The sequence below is a fragment of the Diospyros lotus genome, chromosome 5, assembly GCF_014633365.1.
Source record: "Diospyros lotus cultivar Yz01 chromosome 5, ASM1463336v1, whole genome shotgun sequence".
In the NCBI taxonomy this organism is placed as follows: domain Eukaryota; kingdom Viridiplantae; phylum Streptophyta; class Magnoliopsida; order Ericales; family Ebenaceae; genus Diospyros; species Diospyros lotus.
Window position 1 is genome coordinate 2,073,509 of NC_068342.1, and position 16,523 is coordinate 2,090,031.

A 16,523-nucleotide genomic window follows, 5' to 3' on the forward strand; every position below is an offset into this window, starting at 1 on the left:
TGAAAAATGGGGTTAAAATTTATTTTCCATCTAAATTCAATTAAATTCCATCAAACAATTTTTATAAGATTTCAATATCAATCCATTTCGATTTAGTTTTATGGCTGGTTTTGGACTGAGTGAACACCCTTATAGAAGAGTGTGCAATTGGACTAAATTGAGACTGAAAATCTGTTAATTTAAATACCAAATGCTTTACCATTACTTGGCGAATAGGATTGATAGGGTCTGGTTCGATCCAACATAATTCAAATTGGTCCAATAAATTAATTTTATCCTTATTTAATATGAATTTAAAATATATATATATACTGACATTAATATACACTCGAATCCAAATAAAACTAGTAATAATTTAATTTTTAATTCAAACAAAATAATTTAACTATAAATACATATATATTTCTAGTCCATACTTAATACTGGACTATTATATAAAAAAATTGAAAGATTTTATATGCAACAACTTCTTTTGCTCTCCAAATCAACATTCTCATATGACTAGGACAAACTTAAAGCGAAAAGCCATTTTTACCCTCTATTCTTCCACTTTCTCACCTAATTTTGCTTTCTCTCAAACTCCATAGTTAGCGAGGTTTGCTTCTTTTCGCATCTTAAAGTTCGAAAAGTTTGCTTTCTCCCAAACTTTGAGTTCAGGAGTTTGCGAACTTCGATAAAATTATTTCTTCTTGCATCTTAGGGTTCAAGAGTTTTTTCTTTGGAGTTTTGATTTTTGCGTATTTATGAATGACCATTGTTCTATTTCTATTTCTATCTTCTTTGTTCATCTATCTATTTCTTTTGATAATTATTTTTATAAATATGGAAATAATAAAAAAAAAATAGAGAATGAACCCCTTTGCAATTTGAGAAGTCATTTAAGTTTGTGCTTTTTTTTTCTTGCTTGATATTGAAGTTTTGAGTAATGTTATATACATAAAGAAGAAGTTTTCTTGTAATAAGGATATGTAAAGATCAATATCATTATTAAAATCAAATGTCTACTTATTCTTTATTTTTATAACATTACTCAATAATTCAATATTGAACAAGAAAAAAAAAAAACACAAACTCAAATGACTTATCAAATTGTAAAGGGTTTCATTCTCTAAATTTTCCAAATCATTCTTATATTTATGAAAAAAAATTATTAAGAGAAATATGAAGAGGAACACATAACATAAAAATAGAAATAGAACAATCTTAATTCACAGCAAGAATATAGAATTTTACTCCCGAACCCTAGCGTTCGCCATGGCCATCGATTTTTTTCTCTCTATTTATTTGACGTTACCTTTTGTGAAAAATCTAAATCTAGAGGTTCAGGTGTTCTATGTGTAATGAATGTCAAAATGCATATTTATCACAATGTAAGATGACCATTTTGTCCTTACCCTTATTTTTAAGTATTAAATATATGTATTTAAGTTTAGTAGACTGCTAATGATTCTCTTAACAAAATATTATAAGAAATATGTCATTATTAGTGGGAGGAGTCCAAGAAGGGCCGCTACATTATTTTATCCTGTTATTAGTTGTTTAATTTGCAACTTGGCCGGCAAGGTATTTAATTTTTTATGGAATAAATTATATTATCAGTTCTTGACTTTTTATACTTTGCAATAAATTAATAATTATATTTTAATTTTAATATATACGATGACATAAATACCAAAATCACATGAGGTTGGTGTTAATTTTAACAATAAGTGATATATTTTTTTACTTTATATCAATATATATTATGCTAGTTTTTGTTAATTCTTATTATTTTAACAAATTACAGTAACTAATTTATTATTAAGTATAAAGTTAATTCATAAACTAATAGTGTGACTTATCCATTTTTTGTATGATATATTCTAACTAAGAACAATATAAAAATACCCTAACAAAATCAAATGAAAATATTTACGAAAAAGTTAACCACTCTTATTGTTTGTTGATGATAAAGTTGTCGTGTATTGAAATATTTTATCAGGTAATTCCACACATTGTCCTAGTTAATTTATAATAAGTGTATTTTATTTTAAGATAAATTTTATTTATACATTATACCTTATTTTTAATTTTAAAACATGGTGTATTTTTTCATCAATCAATAGAATTACAACTTATAGAGGTGAGCATTTGGTCTGCTTGGTAAATGTTTAAACCAAAAAAATTAATTTTGTGTCAAAAATCAAACCAAATCAATTGAACAAATATAAAAAAAATTGAACCTATAAAAAAAATAAAAAACTAACATCATTTTTGATATTTTGATTAGTTTAGTTATTTTAAATTTTTTTAATATAAAAATCGAACCGAATCAAAATAATCAAAATTGTCAAACTTGAAAACCAAACCGAATTGACCCTTAGATTGAATTAAAGCGAACCGATAATTTTGATTTATTCGATTCAATTATTTTGATTAAACTGAATTTTTGCTCACTCTCTAAATTACCTTTAAGAGTGTGCAACCAATAAGGGTGAATTTGATATTTTCAAAACTTTTGAAAATTTTGAAATTCATGCATAAAATTTGATTTATAGAGAATTTATATTCAAACATAAATTGTTGTTTAGAATAAAAATTAACAATGATAAACATTTGTGCCTTCAAATTAAATATTTCATGCAAAAATATTTATACTTGAAATGAAAAGACAAAGCTTAAGTCATGATGTGAAAATATATACAGTAAGAGTGTGTTTGATAAGGGTGAAAAATGGGGTGAAATTTATTTTCCATTTAAATTCCATAAAATTCCATCAAACAGTTTTTATAAGATTTGATATCAATCAATTTCAATTTAGTTTAAGACTGGTTTTGGACTGAGTGAACACCCTTATAGAAGAGTGTGCAATCAGACTAAATCGAGATTGAAAATCTATTAATTTAAATACCAAATGCTTTATCATTACTTGGCGAATAGGATTGATAGGGTCTGGTTCGATCCAGTATAATCCACATTGGTCCAATAAATTAATTTTATCCTTATTTAATATGAATTTAAAATATATATATATACTGAGATTAATATACACTCGAATACAAATAAAACTAATAATAATTTAATATTTAATTTTTAATTCAAACAAAATAATTTAACTTTAAATACATATATATTTCTAGTCCATACTTAATACTGGACTACTATGTAAAAAAATTGTAAAATTTTATATGCAACAACTTATTTTGCTCTCCAAATCAACATTCTCGTATGACTAAAATAAACTTAAGGAAAATTCTATTTGCAACCATAATTTTTACTCTTCGTAACCAGCATAAAAAAAATTTTAATTTTTTCTATTTACAACTAGAGTAATTTCTTTTTGCAACCATCCATATTCTAAACATACCCTCCAAATACCCATCATTCAAAAGATACCTCCACGCACAGCAAATCCATTTTATTATTCAAATAGCAACAACTATAGTTAAAAGGATATAAGCTAGCAGAAAATTATTAATATTTTTAAAAATTAAAATACTTTTTCAATATTATCAAATAACATACATCTATATGATTTATATTTAAAAATAACATAATTTATAATAGAATTGACTGCACTCTCACCCTGCAATTAAAACACAATAAAAACAAATTATAATAAAACTTTTATATTTTTTTTTATTTTGGTGAGAGGTTTATACTCGCCAGTGTACGAGTGCAGTTATAGTCCAAATTTAAATTTATGTTTTCTAGATGAGTCCAGGTCGTCCACTGAGAGATTTATTTATGGCAAAAGAAAAAGAATGTCACACACACGCACACGCATTTGGATAAATTGACAACAAAATTTTTTATGATTTTTTTTTAGACAACAGATACTAGAAAATAAAGTAAGGCAGAAATTGAAATAAACATTAAACGTAAAAATATGAATTTGGATAATGCTTGAGTTAAGACAATTTCAATACCAACCCGTTGATTCCCAAATTTTAGCATAAAATATTAGCAACATTAATTTAATTTCAGATATGAGGGTTTGTTATTAAATGCAATTAGAGATGATGATAGTTCTAGGTTAAGCAATCCCCATACATGTTATGCGGGATTCTAATTTAAGCAACCACCATAAATCCAATTGCAATTAATACACAAAACAACTAAATTAATCATCCGGGTTTGGGTATGATAGCGTTTACAGTTCTAGTAACTCTCATACATGGCATGAAAGCTCTAAGTTAGGCTTACGCTCCAATCCAAACCTAGTGATTTTTCAATAATTAATACACACTCATACTGAAATTTAAATTAATGTTACTTATTTAAAGCGCAGCTTTCTTTGAGAATCATTGGCGTTGGACACTGTCCTTGCCTTAACTCAAGATTAGATTTAGCTACTCATCTTTATTTGAAAGTTAATTGACAGGAATTTAAATGACGTAATTTAAATAACAGAATTTAAATGACAGGAATTAAAATAGTAAAAACTAATCGGCCATTTAGGCGGTGGATAATTAAAAGACAAGAATTAAAATTACAGAAATTTAAAGACATAAACTAACCGGCCATTTAGGCGGTGAATAATTAAAAGACAAGAATTAAAATTACAGAAATTTAAAGGCATAAATTAACCGGTCATTTAGGCGGTGAATAATAAAGTAACAATAAATGACATAAGAATTTAAAAGAAGAAAGAAAGGAAGTAAGATCACAAGAGAAAATAATAAAGAAAATGAGAGAGAACAAAAGCAATTCTCAAAGAGAGAATTCTAAGGAAATAACTAAACTTTGATTCAAGAATAATAATCACACTTACAAATACAATCAAGTGAGCTATTTATAGGCCACAAGATGCAATACAAACCACACAATTTCAATTATTCAATTAGACATAATTATATCTAATGGGCACTCACACACTTAAAGTTAAATAGATTTTAGCTAATACACACCTAATATTAAATGAATTTTAGCTAAAATACATACCTAATAAAGCACTTATAAAGTTAAATGGATTTTAGCTATAATATCCACCTAATAGTTAAATGGATTTTAGCTAAAAAACACACCTAATAAAGCTCTCACATAAAAAATAAAAATAGATTTCTATAAATTGGTTTTTTAATCTTCATTAGGATTAAAAATAATCCTTGGGCTTTCTCCAAATAATATCTTCCATGGGTTGCTCAAATTGAGCCTTAATTCTTCATATCTTCCATGGCTTGAATTCTTCATGGGCTTTAATTTTTCATGGGCTTGATTTCTTCATGGGTTTGATTTCTTCATGGACTTTAAGTCTTCATGGGTTTGAATTCTTCATGGACTTTAAGTCTTCATGGGATTGAATTCTTCATGCCTACAAAAATAATTTAATGTTATTAATAAATTATATATTATATATATGTATTACACATGGCACATATTGTAATATCCCAAAACTAATCAATGTGTAAATTATGTTAACTTAATTTAAAATAATATATAAATACACATATACATATATATATTCATAAAAATAATAAGTGAAATTAATTAAATTAAATTAAATTAAATTAATTAAATTGTGTATTATTTTGTGGTTGTGGGCGATGCTTGGAGGCTACGCCATTTCTGTCAAATGGAAAGCAAAGAAGAGTAGAGGAGAGACAGAGGGAGTGAGTAGAGAGTGAGAAATAAAGATCGGGAGAGGGAGAGAGAGAGAGAGGGAGAGAGATAGAACGAGGAAGAGAGGGAGCTGGTAGCCATGGAAGCTCCGTGTGAGCTCGGCCATGGCAGCCGAGCGAGGAAGCAGCAGCCGAGAGGGAACGACGCGAGCAGCGGCAGTGGCAGCAAGCGCGGTGGCACGCGGAGGCCGGCTAGGGGCGGGCGAGGGCAGCGCTGGTCGAGGCGGCGACTGGTGGAGCTCGGCCGCGACAGGCGGCCGCCGGTGCGCTGTTGCAGGAAGAAGAAAGAAGCCGCAGCCGCGCGGAAAAAGAAGAAGAAGGGAAGAGGAAGAAGAAGAAGAAGAAGAAAGGAAGAAGGAAGGGAGAAGAAGAAGGAAATAAGAATAGAAGAAGAAGGAGAAGAATGGTGCGCAAGAGCAGGGGCGCGAAGAAGAAGAAGAAGAAGAAGAGGAGAAGAAAAAAGAAAAGAAAAAGAAAGAAAAAGAAAGAAAAGGAAAAAATAGAAAATGGGGCGATTTTGGGATTTTTCGGCATAGGAAGTGACCAGGTACGTGAGTAAAAATTAATAGAAGCATATTATGTTTAAATTATAAATTTTACGCGATTAAAATTAATTAATTTAAGTCCCGATTGTGTTATTTGCTAGGAAATGATTTAATTTACATCGGGAGCTCGAGTGAGGTCAGAATCAGCTGATTTCAGGCAAGTTCCTAATACTTTCCTCGTATTCTTTAATTCCCGTGAGAAACCCTGTGATTTCTCGTATTTTATACCCTCCATTCGTCTGTTTCGATTAGTTTATTAATTATGAAAATTTTGAGTCGTTTGATTTAAATTTAATTTATTAAGCTGGCTTCGAGGATTTTATTAGCATGATTTAATTTAAAATAAATATGAGACTCGTTGAGATTTTATTTGCGGTGCGCTTACGTGGGATTTTAGACGGCTAAATTAATTATATTACACGGTAGATTTATTTAATTAAAGCCGCGATTTTATTTATTGCCAGCGAACGTTTACTTCGCAGCGGATGCGCAAGAAAAGCAAGGAACGGCCGTGTAAAGGCAAGCTCTTAACCCTCTCTTCCTGATCTTTAATTCCCGTGGAAGACCCCGTGATTTCCTGTATTTTATCACCTCCCTTACTTTAATTCAGCACCTAGCCTTATTTGTTGAGTTATTATTCATTTGTTTTAATTTAAATTAAATCTGAGGTTTCTATAATTTTATTCGTTGTGAGCCTACGGGGGTTTGTACCGCCCCTATTCCTTTCCGAATGATGCTGAACCCAGTTGGGGAACTAGGTTCCTAGTCGTGCGGGTTTTATTTACGATTTTTCTCGGATTTACTTATGATTTGGTTAGAACTATTGAGTAGTGGGGCAGGGGTCAACCGTTTGGTGACGTTGGGGTAGACTACTGTACGGCCCTGAAGTGGACTGTCGGGCGGACACTCCTAATCACTGGGCGTTGACCGGTGCTGGGCACTGCTGACTAGCTCTACCGGTATGTGATTTACTGCATGGTTAGATACATTGTATTACTGTTCATGATTTGATATGCACATGGGTACGGGATGCATGTTGGGATATTCATTTACTGAGTATGCTTGGACACGGACATTCTAGCTTGGTTAGGTTGCATCCAGCGCGGCATATGCATGGCGTGTGGTTTACTATGTGGGCAGAGCATGGCCTGATGCATGGATGTATGGGCGCCTTGTATCACGTTGATGCTCACTACGCCATTGCATTTCTATGTGCATTGCATGGATACTGGTAGTTTTTAGTTCTCGGACGGGAGTACCATTCCGAGGGAGCCTATGGCTCGGTTGTCAGGAGTACCGACGGATACAGGTGACGAGAGTACTGGCCTAGGACAGCGCGCGCAGGTTTGTGGAGATATTTGTTGCCTTTCAGGGCAGTGGCAGGTTGGTATGGGACTTGGGTGCCAAGTGTCTTATGTGGGCCCCAAGGACCGGTATGTGCTTTTATTTTGTTATGCTATTAAGCTGTTGTGTTGTAGCGTCTCATGGCTTGTGTGTACTTAGGGGTTTATTCTGGGGTGAGATTTCTGGTTTTGTGTAGCCTTCAGCCTTTTCTTCCTTATGCTTGCTGAGTCTCTCGACTCACCTTGCTTTCCATCATTCCAGGTAGTGGCGGCGTGGGCCATAGCAAGGGAGTCAGCTTTAACGGCAGAGTCGGTGTGGTGTACAGGCAGTCTCGTCAATCCCTATCCACTCTGATGTCTAAGTAGAATTTACTCTATTATTTCGTACTGTGCCAGGTGTTTTCTCGAGTTTTGTGTATGTCGGCACAGGAGTTTGTGTTTATTTATTTATCTTGTGACCGCTGTGTTAGCGGGGTACCCATAGTGCATGCATGTCTTGAGCTTTGCTTCCGCTGTTCTTATTTTTTTTCTGTATGCATGCCGGGGTGGTCTTTGTCTCGTGTTTATTACTTTTCTCCTCCTGTAGGTGCTCCCGTTCGGGTAGTCCGGGTGGCTGGGGATATCCGGGCGGGGGTGCTTACACATATATATATTAGATTATATTATATATATAGTACATGCATGCATATAATGATGTATATGTATTATATATAATTTTATATATTATTATTATTTACTTTAGAACTTCATTTCATTCATCTTTCAATTTAAACTTGCATATAACCATAAAATATATATTGATATCTAATTTAAACCATATTTAAGATCAAAAGAAGGGTATAATTATAACAAAATTTTTACAAAATTAACCACTAATCATACCCCCCAACTTAAACATTGTTAGTCCCTTAGCAATCAGACTATACACATGCCAAGCTTTAATAACTGTATGAATGTAAATATTTCAAATTCGAAACCGAAATACATAAAATTGAATAAATAATTTAGCATTCTAAATCAGATTTTTGGTTAAAGGTCATACAATCTCAGGAATGGAAATTAGGATAACCAACACACAGATTTACTCCCTCAAAGTTTTGACTTCAAACCTTACTATGAATTTTTCCTCCAATAAAAAGGATTCCTCAGGTGTACACACAAGGGGGTGCACCATTATAAGAGTAAATGCATAATAAGTTCAAAACTCGGTGTCATCCCAAATACAAGGAAAGTATTTTCATGAAAGAACAAGGAAATTGACATAGCTTCATGATTGGAATAATGCTCTAGATGAGTAACTTTTGAATTTAAACATGATTCCCTACTCCAAACTCGAATTCTGAGATCACATGATTTATAGCATCAAAAGGGACCAGACTGGGTTGTAATGGGGCTATAAGGTTAATACGGGTTGTCAAAGAAAAGGTAGAGTGTGCAAAGGGTGTGTCGGGATATTTTTTTTTTTAGCATTTATTTTGAAACAATTATGTATATGTATTATATATAATTTTATATATTATTATTATTTACTTTAGAACTTCATTTCATTCATCTTTCAATTTAAACTTGCATATAACCATAAAATATATATTGATATCTAATTTAAACCATATTTAAGATCAAAAGAAGGGTATAATTATAACAAAATTTTTACAAAATTAACCACTAATCAAGAATCATGCTAGATGTACACCCATTTTGTACATCTTGGGCTACATAAGAGGGTATTATGATCAAAATACCATGCGCCTCACATGCGCCTCACACACCTCTATGCGCCTCATGAGGGATTTTTTTGTCATAATACCCCCTTATGTAGCTCAAGATGTAAAAAACGGATGTACCAATAGCATTTTCCTTTATAATATCAATCACTAGTTTAATAACATAATTTACATATACTACGGATGAATTAAATCAATGAATTCGAAAGAAACACAACATATATGTATATAATATATATATATATGGCTATGTAATATGAAGTCATTCTCATAATATTTGTAATATTATAATTATAATTATATTTTATGAGAAAACTAAAATTTTATTATATATATACATACATGTTATAACTATATATATACATATATATTATATGTATAGTTATAATTATATATTATATATAGTTATAATATATAAAATATATATATATATAATCTCTTGAACCCTGAGGTTCAGGAGAATTCATTATCTCCGAATCCATAGATTCGGAGATCTTGGAACCTCTCGAATTTTGGGGTTCGGAGGTTGGGGATATCTCGGAATTTGAGGAACTCTAAATTACTCGAACCTTGAGGTTCGGGGCATCTCCCAGGCCCTGAGCCTTGGGGTTCGAGGCTTTAAGGTACCCCTGAAGGATATTTTTTATTTTTTATTTTTAATTAATCTTATTTTTTTAATTCATCTGCCGTGTATATAAATTATGTGATTTAATTCATCCGTAGTGTATGTAAATTATGTGATTTAATTAGTGATCGATGTTATAAATTATGTTATTTTTAAAAATAAATTATATAGATGCCTGTTATTTGATAATATTGAGAAATTATTTTAATTTTTAAAAATATTAATAATTTTCTATTGTCAAGGTTTGGGAGAATTCATTTTCTATGAATCCATAGATTCGGAGTTCTTGGAACCTCCCGAATTTTGGGGTTTGGGGGTTGGGGGATGCCCCGAACCCCGGGATTCATGGAACCCCAAATTGCCCGAACCCCAAGGTTCGGGGCATTCCCTAGGCCCCGAACCTTAGGGTTCGGGGCTTCAAGGCACCTTTGAAGGATATTTTTTATTTTTTATTTTTTAATTCATCTGTAGTGTATATAAATTATGTGATTTAATTTATCCGTAGTGTATGTAAATTATGTTATTTTTAAAAATAAATTATATAGATGCATGTTATTTGATAATATTGAGAGATTATTTTAATTTTTAAAAATATTAATAATTTTCTACTGTCAGGGTTCGGGAGAATTCATTTTCTCCAAATCCATAGATTTAGAGTTCTTGGAACCTCCCGAATTTTGGGGTTCGGGGATGCCCCAAACCTCGGGGTTCGGGGGCTGGTAGATGCCCCGAACTCTAGGATTCGGGGAACCCCAAATTGCCTGAACCCCAAGGTTCAAGGCATCCCTCAAGCCCTGAATGATATTTTTTTATTTTTTAATTAATCTTATTTTTTTAATTCATCCGTCATGTATGTAAATTATGTGATTTAATTCATCCGTAGTGTATGTAAATTGTAAGCACCCCTGCCCGGATATCCCAAGCACCCGGTCTATCCGAACGGAAGTGCCTACGGAAGGGAAAAATAATGAAACACGAGACAAGAACCACCCTGGCATGCATACTCAAAATAGGAACAACGGAAGCGAAGTTAAACACATGCATGCACTACGGGTACCCCGCTAACACAGCGATCATAAGATAAATAAATAAACACAAACTCCTGTGCCGACATACACGAGACTCGAGGAAAGACCTGGCACAGTACAAAATGATAGAGTAAACCCTACTCAACCATCAGAGTTGACAAGGATTGACGGGACTGCCTGTACACCATACAAACTCTGCCACCAAAAGCTAACTCCCTTACCATGGCCCACGCTGTCATTACCTGGAATGATAGAAGAACAAGGTGAGTCGAGAGACTCAGCAAGCATAAGGAAAGAAAGGCTGCAGGCTACACAAAACCAGAAATCTCAACCAAGAATAAACCCCCAGGCACACACAAGCCATGAGACACTACAACACAATAGCATAGCATAATAAAAGCACATACCGGTCCTTGGGGCCCATATAAGACACCTGACACCCAAGTCCCATACCAACCTGTCGCTGCCCTAGACGGTAACAAATACCTCCAACATACCTGTGCACGCTGTCTTGAGTCGGTACTCCCGTCACCCGTCCATGACGGTACTCCCAACACCTGTCCCTATCGGTACTCCCGACAGCCGAGCCATAGGCTCCCTCGGAACGGTACTCCCGTCCGAGAACTAATTACTACCAGTATCCATGCAATGCATATAAAATGCAATGGCGTAATGAGTATCAACGTGATACATCGGCGCCCATACATCCAGGCATCAGGCCATGCTCTGCCCACATAGTAAACCACACGCGATGCATATGCCCGTGCTGGATGCAACCTAACCAAACTAGCATGTCCGTGTCCAAACATACTCAATAAATGAATATCCCAATATGCAACCCGTACCCATGTGCATATCAAATCATGGATAACAATATAATAAATCTAAACGTGCATTAAATCACATACTGGCATAGCTAGTCAGTAGTGCCCGGCACCGGTCAACAGTCAATGACAAGGAGTGTCCACATCAGGGCCGTACAATAGTCTACCCCAACGTCACCAACAACCGACCCCTGCCCTACTGCTCGATAGCTCTAACCGAACCATAAATAAATCTGAGAAAAACTGTAAATAAACCCGATAAAATCATAAATAAACCCGCCCGTCTAAGAACCTAGTTCCCAAGCTGGTTTAGCATCATTCCCAAAAGGAGTGGGGGAGGTATAAACCCCCATAGGCTCACAACGAATAAAATTCTAAAAGCCTCGAATTTAATTTACATTAACACAAATGGATAATAATCCAACAAATAAGGCTATGCGCCGAATTAGAGTAAGGGAGATGATAAAATACGAGAAATCACGGGGTCTCTCACGGGAATTAAAGAACACGAGGAGAGGATTAGGAACTTGCCTTTACACGACCGTTTCCTCTATTTCTTGCATTCCCACTGCGAAGTAAAACGTTTAATAACTATTAATAAAACCCGTGACTCATATTAATTAAATCTAACCGTGTAATATAAGTAATTAACCATCTAAAATCCCATGTAAGCGTACCACAATTAAAATCTCGACGAGTCTCATATTTATTTTAAATTAAATCACGCTAATAAAATCCTCGAAGCCAGCTTAATAAATTAAATTTAAATCAAACGACTCAAATTTTCATAATTAATAAACGAATCGAAACAGACGAAGGGAGGGTATAAAATATGAGAAATCATAGGGTTTCTCACGGGAATTAAAGATCAGGATATGAGGGTTGAGAACTTGCCTGAAATCAGCTAATTCCGACCTCACTCGAGCTCCCAATGCAAATTAAATCATTTCCTAACAAATAACACAATCGGGACTCAATTTAATTAATTTTAATCGCATAAAATTTATGATTTAAACACATAATGCTTCTACTAATTTTTACTCACGTACCTGATCACTTCCCATACCGACAAAATCCCAAAATCCTATTGTTTTTCATATTTTTTCCTTTCTTTTATTTTTCTTCTTTTTCTTCTCTTTTTCTTCTTCTTCTTCTTCTCCCAGCCTTCACCTTGAGCACAGCCCCCTCGCGGCCATGCCCAGCCGCCTCCGCGGCTGCCTTCGCGCTCACCGCGCGCGCTGCAACTGTAGCAACCTCCATAGCCGCCGCTAAAGCTCCTAGCTGCCACCTCGCGCCACCATGAACCGGCGCTCCAGCCGCCATCGATGGTTGCTCCGTGTCGTCCATGGCTTCCCTGCTCACTGACTGTCCATTCTTCACCCAAGCTTGCGGCCATGGCCGCACAAGCTTGCTGGAAGCTCAAACTTGCGGCTTCCATGGTTGCCACTGCGCACGCCTCTCTTCCTCCTTCAATCTCTCCCTCTCCCTCTCGGTCGAGCTCTATCTCTCCTCTGCTTCTCCATCTCGGCCAGAAGCTTCTTGAGAGACAAAAATAGCAAATTCTTTTGATGCTTAGCACACGCACCGCCTCTCATTTTAACACAAATTAATTAATTTAATTAATTTCATTTCATTTAATTAATTGGTGATATTACATAAATTATGTGATTTAACTAGTGATCGATGTTATAAATTATGTTATTTTTAAAAATAAATTATATAGATGTATGTTATTTGATAATATTGAGAAATTATTTCAATTTTTAAAAATATTAATAATTTTTTACTATCTTATATCGATCTACTATAACTGTTACTATTTGAATAATAGAATAAAATGGTTGTGGCAATGGTGGGTGAGAAAGTGGATGCACGCGCTCGAAGAGTAATGATAAGTGATTGATCATTAACGATTTAAATGAAGAGCAAATATGAGTTTTCATCTCAAGATATTTTATGAATATTAAAAGCGTGTTACGGAGAGCAAAAATTATGGTTACAAATAGAATTTCCCTAAACTTAAAGTGAAAAGTCATTTTTACCCTCTATTCTTCCATGTACTCACCTAATTTTGCTTTCTCTTGAACTCTATAGTTCGCGAGGTTTGCTTTTTTTCACATCTTAAAGTTCGAAAAGTTTACTTTCTCCCAAACTCTAGAGTTCAAGTGTTTGCGAAGTTCGCTAAGTTTATTTCTTCTTGCATCTTAGGTTTCAAGAGTTTTTACTTTGGAGATTTAATTTTTGTGTCATTCATTATGAATGACGATTGTTCTATTTCTATTTATATCTTCTTTGTTCATCTATATGTTTCTTTTGATAATTATTTTTATAAATATGGAAATAATCAAAAAAAAAATAGAGAATGAACCCCTTTGCAATTTTAGAAGTCATTCAAGTTTGTGTTATTTTTTTCTTGTTTGATATTGAAGTTTTGAGTAATGTTATAAACATAAAGAAGAAGTTTTCTTGCAATAAGGATATGTAAAGATCAATATCATTATTAAAATCAAATGTCTACTTATTCTTTATTTTTATAACATTACTCAATAATTCAATATTGAACAAGAAAAAAAAAACACAAACTCAAATGACTTATCAAATTGTAAAGGGTTTCATTCTCTAAATTTTTCTAATTATTCTTATATTTATGAAAATAAATATTAAGAGAAATATGAAGAGGAACACATAACATAGAAATAGAACAATCGTAATTCACAACAAGAACATAAAATTTCATTCCTAAACCCTAGCGTTCGCCATGGCCATCGATTTTTTTACTTCTATTTATTTGACTTTATCTTCTGTGAAAAATCTAAATCTAAGGATTTAGGTGTTTTATGTGTAATGAACGTCTATCTTTTTGAAATGCATCTTTATCACAATGTACCGATGGCCGATTCAATTGGTTGTTAGGGTTTGAGTGAAAAAAATGGCTATGTTATAATAGTACATAAGGGGTATTTTGAAAAAAATATTAGTTGTAAAGACTAATTGAGTGATGGTGTGAGGAGCAATTATGAAAAGTTGCTGTAGATAGAGAAGGCATGGCTGAATTTATAGAATTTCCCAAAAAAAATATGTTCAGAATGTGTAAGATGACCATTTTGTCCTTACCCTTATTTTAAGTATTAAATATATGTATTTAAGTTTAGTGGACTGCTAATGATTCTCTTAACAAAATATTATAAGAAATATGTCATTATTAGTGGGAGGAGTCGAGGAAGGGCCGCTCCATTATTTTATCCTATTATTAGTTGTTTAATTTGCAACTTGGCCGCCAAGGTATTTAATTTTTTATGGAATAAATTATATTATCAGTTCTTGACTTTTTATACTTTGTAATAAATTAATAATTATATTTTAATTTTAATATATACGTTGACATAAATACCAAAATCACATGAGATTGGTGTTAATTTTAACAATAAGTGATATATTTTTTTACTTTATATCAATATATATTATGCTAGTTTTTGTTAATTCTTATTATTTTAACAAATTACAGTAACTAATTTATTATTAAGTATAAAGTTAATTCATGAACTAATAGTGTGACTTATCCATTTTTTGTATGATATATACTAACTAAAAAACAATATAAAAATACCCTAACAAAATCAAATGAAAATATTTGCGAAAAAGTTAACCACTCTTATTGTTTGTTGATGATAAAATTGTCGAGTTTTGAAATATTTTATCAGGTAATTCCACACATTGTCCTAGTTAATTTACAATAAGTGTATTTTATTTTAAGATAAATTATATTTATTATACCTTATTTTTAATTTTAAAATATGGTGCATTTTTTCATCAAGCAATAGAATTGCAACTTATAGGGGTGAGCATTCGGTATGCTCGGTAAATGTTTAAACCAAAAAAATTAATTTTGTGTCAAAAATCAAACCAAATCGATTGAACAAATATAAAAAAAATCAAACTGATAAAAAAATAAAAAAATAACATCATTTTTGATATTTTGATTAGTTCAGTTATTTTAATTTTTTTTAATACGAAAATCGAACCGAATCAAAATAATCAAAATTGTCAAACTTGAAAACCAAGTCGAACCGACCCTTAGATTGAACTAAAGCGAACCAGTAATTTTGATTTATTCAATTCAATTATTTTGATTAAATTGAATTTTTGCTCATAAATTACCTTTAAGAGTGTGCAACCAATAGGGGTTGAATTTGGTATTTTCAAAACTTTTGAAAATTATGAAATTCATGCAAAAAATTTGATTTAGAGAGAATTTATATTTAAACATAAATTGTTGTTTAGAATAAAAATTAACAATTAATGATAAACATTTGTGCCTTCAAATTTCATATTTAATGCAAAAATATTTATACTTGAAATGAAAAGACAAAGCTTAAGTCATGATGTGAAAATATATACAATAAGGGTGTGTTTAATAAGGGTAAAAAATGGGATGGAATTCATTTTCCATCTAAATTCTATAAAATTCCATTAAATAGTTTTTATAAGATTTCGATATCAATCCATTTCAATTTAGTTTAATGTTGGTTTTGGACGAAGTGAACACCCTTATAGATGAGTGTGCAATCAGACTAAATCGAGACTGAAAATCTGTTAATTTAAATACCAAATGCTTTACCATTACTTGGCGAATAGGATTGATAGGGTCTGATTCGATCCAGTATAATCCAAATTGGTCCAATAAATTAATTTTATCCTTATTTAATATGAATTTAAAAAATATATATATACTAGCACTAATATACACTCGAATCCAAATAAAACTAATAATAATTTAATTTTTAATTTTTAATTCAAACAAAATAATTTAACTTTAAATACATATATATTTCTA